Source organism: Sciurus vulgaris, assembly GCF_902686455.1.
Source record: "Sciurus vulgaris genome assembly, chromosome: 14".
Classification (NCBI taxonomy): Eukaryota; Metazoa; Chordata; class Mammalia; order Rodentia; family Sciuridae; genus Sciurus; species Sciurus vulgaris.
In genome coordinates, this window is record NC_136475.1 from 38,047,953 (window position 1) to 38,054,291 (window position 6,339).

The following is a 6,339-nucleotide window of genomic DNA, read 5'->3' on the forward strand; positions in this document are numbered from 1 at the left end:
CTTGAATTTCAGACAATCTCTCATACTGATTCTTCTTTCTGTGTGCCCCTTCCATATTTATAAAAGCAGCACAGAATAAAAATATTGCTTGAGGACAGGTCCTATTTATTTCAAGTAACCTCTCCTTTTACTGACAAATTTATGATTTTTATAAGCTCCTAAGAAGATGTACAGTTCATGGCTACGAAAACATTCACTTCAGATTTTGAAATGTTTGGCAGCAGAAATCTTACTAAAGTTATCCAAAGGCAGGAGGGATCATATGCCCAAAAGTCACAATCCTGAATGTGGTAATCCCAAATATTGAACTCCCCAATGATCAATTCCTAAAGTCTAAAATCCACAAATCACAAGATTATTAATGTTGATATCCTAAAAGCCCAAATCCTTAAAGCTGCTATTCCCATTGGACAAAAGAAATAAAAAAAATGACAACAACAACAACAATACAAAAACGGGCAGAAAGATTAATTCTGGGGAAGGCATTGGTTTATTTTCAGTTGAACATATGATACTTGTATCATGTTGGGTAGAATAAACACCTACCAACCTGGTAAAGCATTATTTTTTCAATCACATGCTACTTCTATCCTTTGCTTGTCTCCCAGAAAAGTCTTCTATCAGAATAAAAAACATTCAACAAGTTTAGCAACCTTCTGAACCAAAATTTCTTGGTGATATAAAGATTCCTTCAGTGTTATACAACTCATCAAGTGGTAAATTATTATATAGGAAAGATTTGACTGTCAATGAGACATATTTATCCTTAAATCTAACATAGAACGATCAGCAAATGGTCAGTGAATAGCTCTCTCCACATGTCCCACATGGGTGAGGGAAAGGGTTCCTGTAAGAGAGATGGACTGGCTGTGAAATACAAGCTATGAAATTTATTTGTTATAATTAATGACAGAAGACAGAATTATCTTAGAAGCAGAGACATGACAGATTGAGCTGTCCATAAGGGTCTGGCTCAAACAAAGGAAGGAGACTGTGCTTGATTTATTCATAGCAGTACGGATTAAAAGGGGCCAGTAGGAGCTTCTTCCATGAAAAACAGGACAAGACAGGGGAATGAAGCAAGCCATTTGGGTCTATTGGGTCATTCCTACATCCAGGGCTTGCATGTGAATTTCAGCTAACATAGGATGACCACTTGACTCAGGTGATCTCCATCAGTTATGATAACTGAGAGTTCTTAAGACTAGATGTTCCTGGAAAGTAGTCCAGTTATGCTTGGTTCTCATACAAGTGGCTTCCCGCAGATAGCATTTTCAAAATGGTTCCACTATGTTTTAAAGATTATATATAATCCATGTCCCTATTGGAACCCCAAATTCTGGAATTTATCTATTCATTCATGTATTAATAAATGTAAATAGTGAGATACTTTACAAATGCTTATTTGAAGGGTTGGTTGACTTTGGAGAAAAAGTAAATGGTTTTTATTTGAATCTTCGAATATTAAAGAAAGTTTTGAAATTAGGTGCAATCAAGGTTTCTAAAAGTGAATTTAAAAGTGTTTCCAATAAAGTTGTTTTTCTTTTTCCATTTAATCCAATGCATTTGGCAGAGAATTCAGATGAGTGAACTTCCCCCCACAATATAGCAGCAACAAAAACTTCAGTTTAAAAATGCATTATATGTCTCATTGGCATTTCTTCCAGCTGATGAAATTCTAGGAACTTTTAATTAATTACAGCCATATTTTCCTGAAGATGACAAATAAATTGTATATAGCATAGGATAAGAACATAAATGTTGTTGACATCAAGTTTGTGGTACATTTATGAGCACATGTGGAGTGGATTTCCATGTGCCTAAAACAACATAAAAGCATGGCGCATAAGATGGGAAAAACTTAACATGAAATTCTCATACAGTCATAAAATGATTTCAGAAAGAACAGCACCATGTGGAAAATGATTGTGAACTTACTTACCAAGTAGAATTGTTCTTTCAAAGTAGCTATTCATTGTGACACAAGACTTCAAAATACATTTCATGACTGTGAAACCTGACCAGTTTTTATGAATTACTTCTGTGCAGTGACCTATAATGTATGCCTGTGATTCACTTGTTTATATGATGAATTTTATTTTATTTTTTGGCTTCCCTTCCCCCACTATTTAAAATTGCTAGCATTACTTTTTACAATTCACTGTTCTGTGCATTTCTTCTTCACCTACTTTTCAATACTGGAGGTGTACATTGTATAAAAACTTCAGAAGTTCTTATTTACTTTATGCATTTTTGTAAATTTGAGTCAAAAAGTGTATAATTACAATGCTGATTTTGTATGTAAACATTGTGCATGTACTAAAAATGTTGAAACTCTCAGTAATTGAATAGATGGATTGTTTTTACATCTTCACTTATGTATGAAAGACAAAATTTCTTGACATCTTTCAGCTGTTTGGGTGACTGCATATGCCATAGTGGGTTCCACCACAGTTTTTGATTGACCTTGTCAAAAGACTCAGGTTGTCTATTATGGTACGTTAGTTATAAATTAGGTGCACATAGTTACCAACCATAAAGATACTAATTTGTATATTTTACTTTTTGACATTTTTCTTCATGAGTACTATTGGTCTACTCCAACCTCATACCTATGCAACTGCCATTAGTGTATCTGAGTGCAATGCTTAAAAAATGAGAACATTATTTTTACCTGTTTTAGTGCATAAGTAGCCTAGGAAATGTTTCATTTTGGTTTTATATGTTTCTCAAATTCTCTTTCAAGAATTTTTTTGACTTAAAATTATATTTTGGGAATTTTGATCTTTCAGAATTTCAGATGTTATGCAGTTTAGACTGTCAGATTGTGCTCTTTTGGGATTTCAACATTCATAATTATGATATTTGGGTTGTGTTTTCAAGATTATGACCTAAATCCATCTAGAGGATAACCAAAACCAGCCCACTCATAATTAAACATATATTAAGGTATAAAATGCATGAGGTATAAAATCCATAGAAACTTAAATGGGTGATAATCTCACAAAACTTATATAATTATGTTTTATCATAAGTTTTTATCTATTAGAAAAGTTGTACTTCAAAGAAATTAAATAATTATAAATAATATTTTGGTCATATAAATAAATCACTCCTGATCTACTTGAACCTAATGATCATACTTTTCTAATCCTCTATACCTCTGCTTGTATTCAGGCTTGTTTGGCAAAACTCTAAAGAATTAAAAAAAAAATGTTGATGATCAACCTTATGCTATTACTCAAAAAATTTATCCAATACAATATCTTTGGAATGGTATTACACGTTAAGTTTATATTTGGAATACCCACAAAAGCTCGTGTGATGAATATCATGCTAAGTGAAATAAACCAATCCCAAAAACCCAAAGGCCAAATGTTTTCCCTGATAAGTGGATGATGATACATAATGAGGGTGGGGTGGGGTAAGAGAAGAATGGAGGAACTTTATGTAGAGGGAAATAAGAGGGGGTGGGTTTGAAAAATGGTGGAATGAGACAGACATCATTACCCTGTGTACATGTATGGTTACAGGAATGATGTGACTTTACGTTATGTACAACCATAGAAATGAAAAGATGTACCCCATTTGTGTACAATGAATCAAAATGCTGTCTGTAAAAATTTTTTAAACTAATAAAAAAAAAAAAAAAAAAAAAAAAAAAACTTGGTCCCAGTGCAGCAGTGTCCAGGGTTGCATAGCTTTTGGGATGTGATTGGATCACAAAGACTATAATCTTATCAGTGGATTAACCCATTTGAAGGATTAATACTTTAAATGGACTACTGGGAGGGGTAGAATTGTTTCTACAAGTGGGGCACGGTTGGAGGAAGGAGGTCACGGGTGGGGGGCATGTGCCCTTGTTCATGGCCCATCTCACCCTCCTCCTTCCCAGATGCCATGAGCTGAACAATTTTCTTCTACCATGCCCTTCTACCATGCCCTTCTACCATGCCCTCTACCATGCCCCTCTATCACGCCCCTCTACCATGCCCTTCTACCATGCCCCTCTACCATGCCCTTCTACCATGCCCTCTACCATGCCCTTCTACCATGCCCTCTACCATGCCCCTCTACCATGCCCTTCTACCATGACCTCTACCATGCCCTTCTACCATGCCCCTCTACCATGCCCTTCTACCATGCCCTCTACCATGCCCTTCTACCATGCCCTCTACCATGCCCCTCTACCATGCCCTTCTACCATGACCTCTACCATGCCCTTCTACCATGCCCTCTACCATGCCCCTCTATCACGCCCCTCTACCATGCCCTTCTACCATGCCCCTCTACCATGCCCTTCTACCATGCCCTCTACCATGCCCCTCTACCATGCCCTTCTACCATGCCCTCTACCATGCCCTTCTACCATGCCCTCTACCATGCCCCTCTACCATGCCCTTCTACCATGACCTCTACCATGCCCTTCTACCATGCCCTCTACCATGCCCCTCTATCACGCCCCTCTACCATGCCCTTCTACCATGCCCCTCTACCATGCCCTTCTACCATGCCCTCTACCATGCCCCTCTACCATGCCCTTCTACCATGACCTCTACCATGCCCTTCTACCATGCCCCTCTACCAGGATATTCTGCACCATTCCAGGCCCAGGTGATCATAACCTGCAGCCTAATCTGAGGCGCTCATGGACTGAAACCTTTGAAACCAGGAGCCAAAATAAATCTTTCATCTTTTAAGTTGTTTATGTCAGGCATTTTGGTAATGGTGTCAAAAAACTGACTAGTCAGTAGTATTAATCATTATTTATCAGTACCACAAATACTTCCTGAAATATTAAAATGTCTAATTTCACAAAGCTTCTATGATACGATTTAACAACATTCTTACAATTTGTAATAACATTCCACTATTCTGCAAGTTAAAACTGTAACTAATTGGTCTTATGAACTTACCATGAATACTCCCTTTTTTGACTATAAAAATCACTCTTTTAACATACTATTAATATACTAATTATTCCACATACATTGTTTTTGAATAAGAACACTTAGAAATTACATTCTTAGCAATCTTCAAGTTATTAATACATTGTTATTCTCTGTACTGTATAATAGATCTCTTGACCTTCTCTCTCTACCTCTATAAATGAAATTTTATCTTTTTATCAACATCTCCCTGACCTCAGACTTTATTAGTCAACTTTGAATCACTGTGACAAAGATCCAGGAAAAATCATTTAAAGAAAGATTTATTTTGACTCACAGTATTAGAAGTTTCAGTCCATAGCTGCCTGGTTCCCTTGCTTTAATCCTAAGGCAAGGAAGAATATAATGGCAGAAACTGGTGGAGAAAAGCTGCTCAGCTCATTGCAGTCAGGTGAGAAGGGGTTAGGAATAATATATAGTGCCCAAGAGTATAACCCAAGAACCCACTCCCTCCAGCTAAGTTTTACCCCTTACAGTTTTCAGCACCTCTCAATAGTCCCTTCAGATATGAATTCATCAATGGACTAAATCAGTAATGAGGTGCTTATTGATCCAGTCACTTCCCAGAAGCCCCTACCTCTGAACATTGCTGCAATGGGGATCATACCTTTAACACCTGAGCCTTTAGGGGAAGTTTCAGATCCCAAACACAGTACCCTGGTAAACACCATTCTACTCTCTGCTTCCAATGCATTTGACTTCCTTAAATTCTATATATGCTATCTTTTAGATGTTTCCTAAAATGTCACATGTTAAAATCTTGCTCCCTATGGTGGTGTTACTGGGAGATATTTTGGACTTTAAGGATGGATGCTCTTAGGTCATTGGGAGCATGCCCTCAAAAGGACTGTGGGATTCTTGCCCATTTATTTCTCTCCTTTCCTTCCTGGCTTATAATGTGAGCAGTTTGCCTCACCATGAACTCCCCATTATTGCCAGGTGGCACTCGCAACAGAGGCCCAAAGCACTATGTACATCTAATCTTATAATGGAAATTTCAAAGCCATGAGGCAAAATAAACCTTTTCGCTTTATTAGTTATTTATCTCAGGTATTTCATTATAATGATTAAAAACTGATTGACATAACATATATGTAAAATCATTCAGTATTTGTCTTGCTATTCCTGGTTTATCACTGATCTTAAAGTCCTTCAAATTTGTCTATCTAATTACAAATGACAGAATTTCTTTTTTAAGACTGAATGGTATTCCATTGTTTACATATACCTCATTTTCTTTATCCATTTATCTATCAATGAATACTTGAGATGATTCCATATTTTAGCTATTATTTTTATAATCACAGTATTCCAATGTTGCAGCCTCTCATTTCAACATGGTGACAGTTAACTAAAAACATATCAGTGGTTTACAATGTGAAAGATTCCT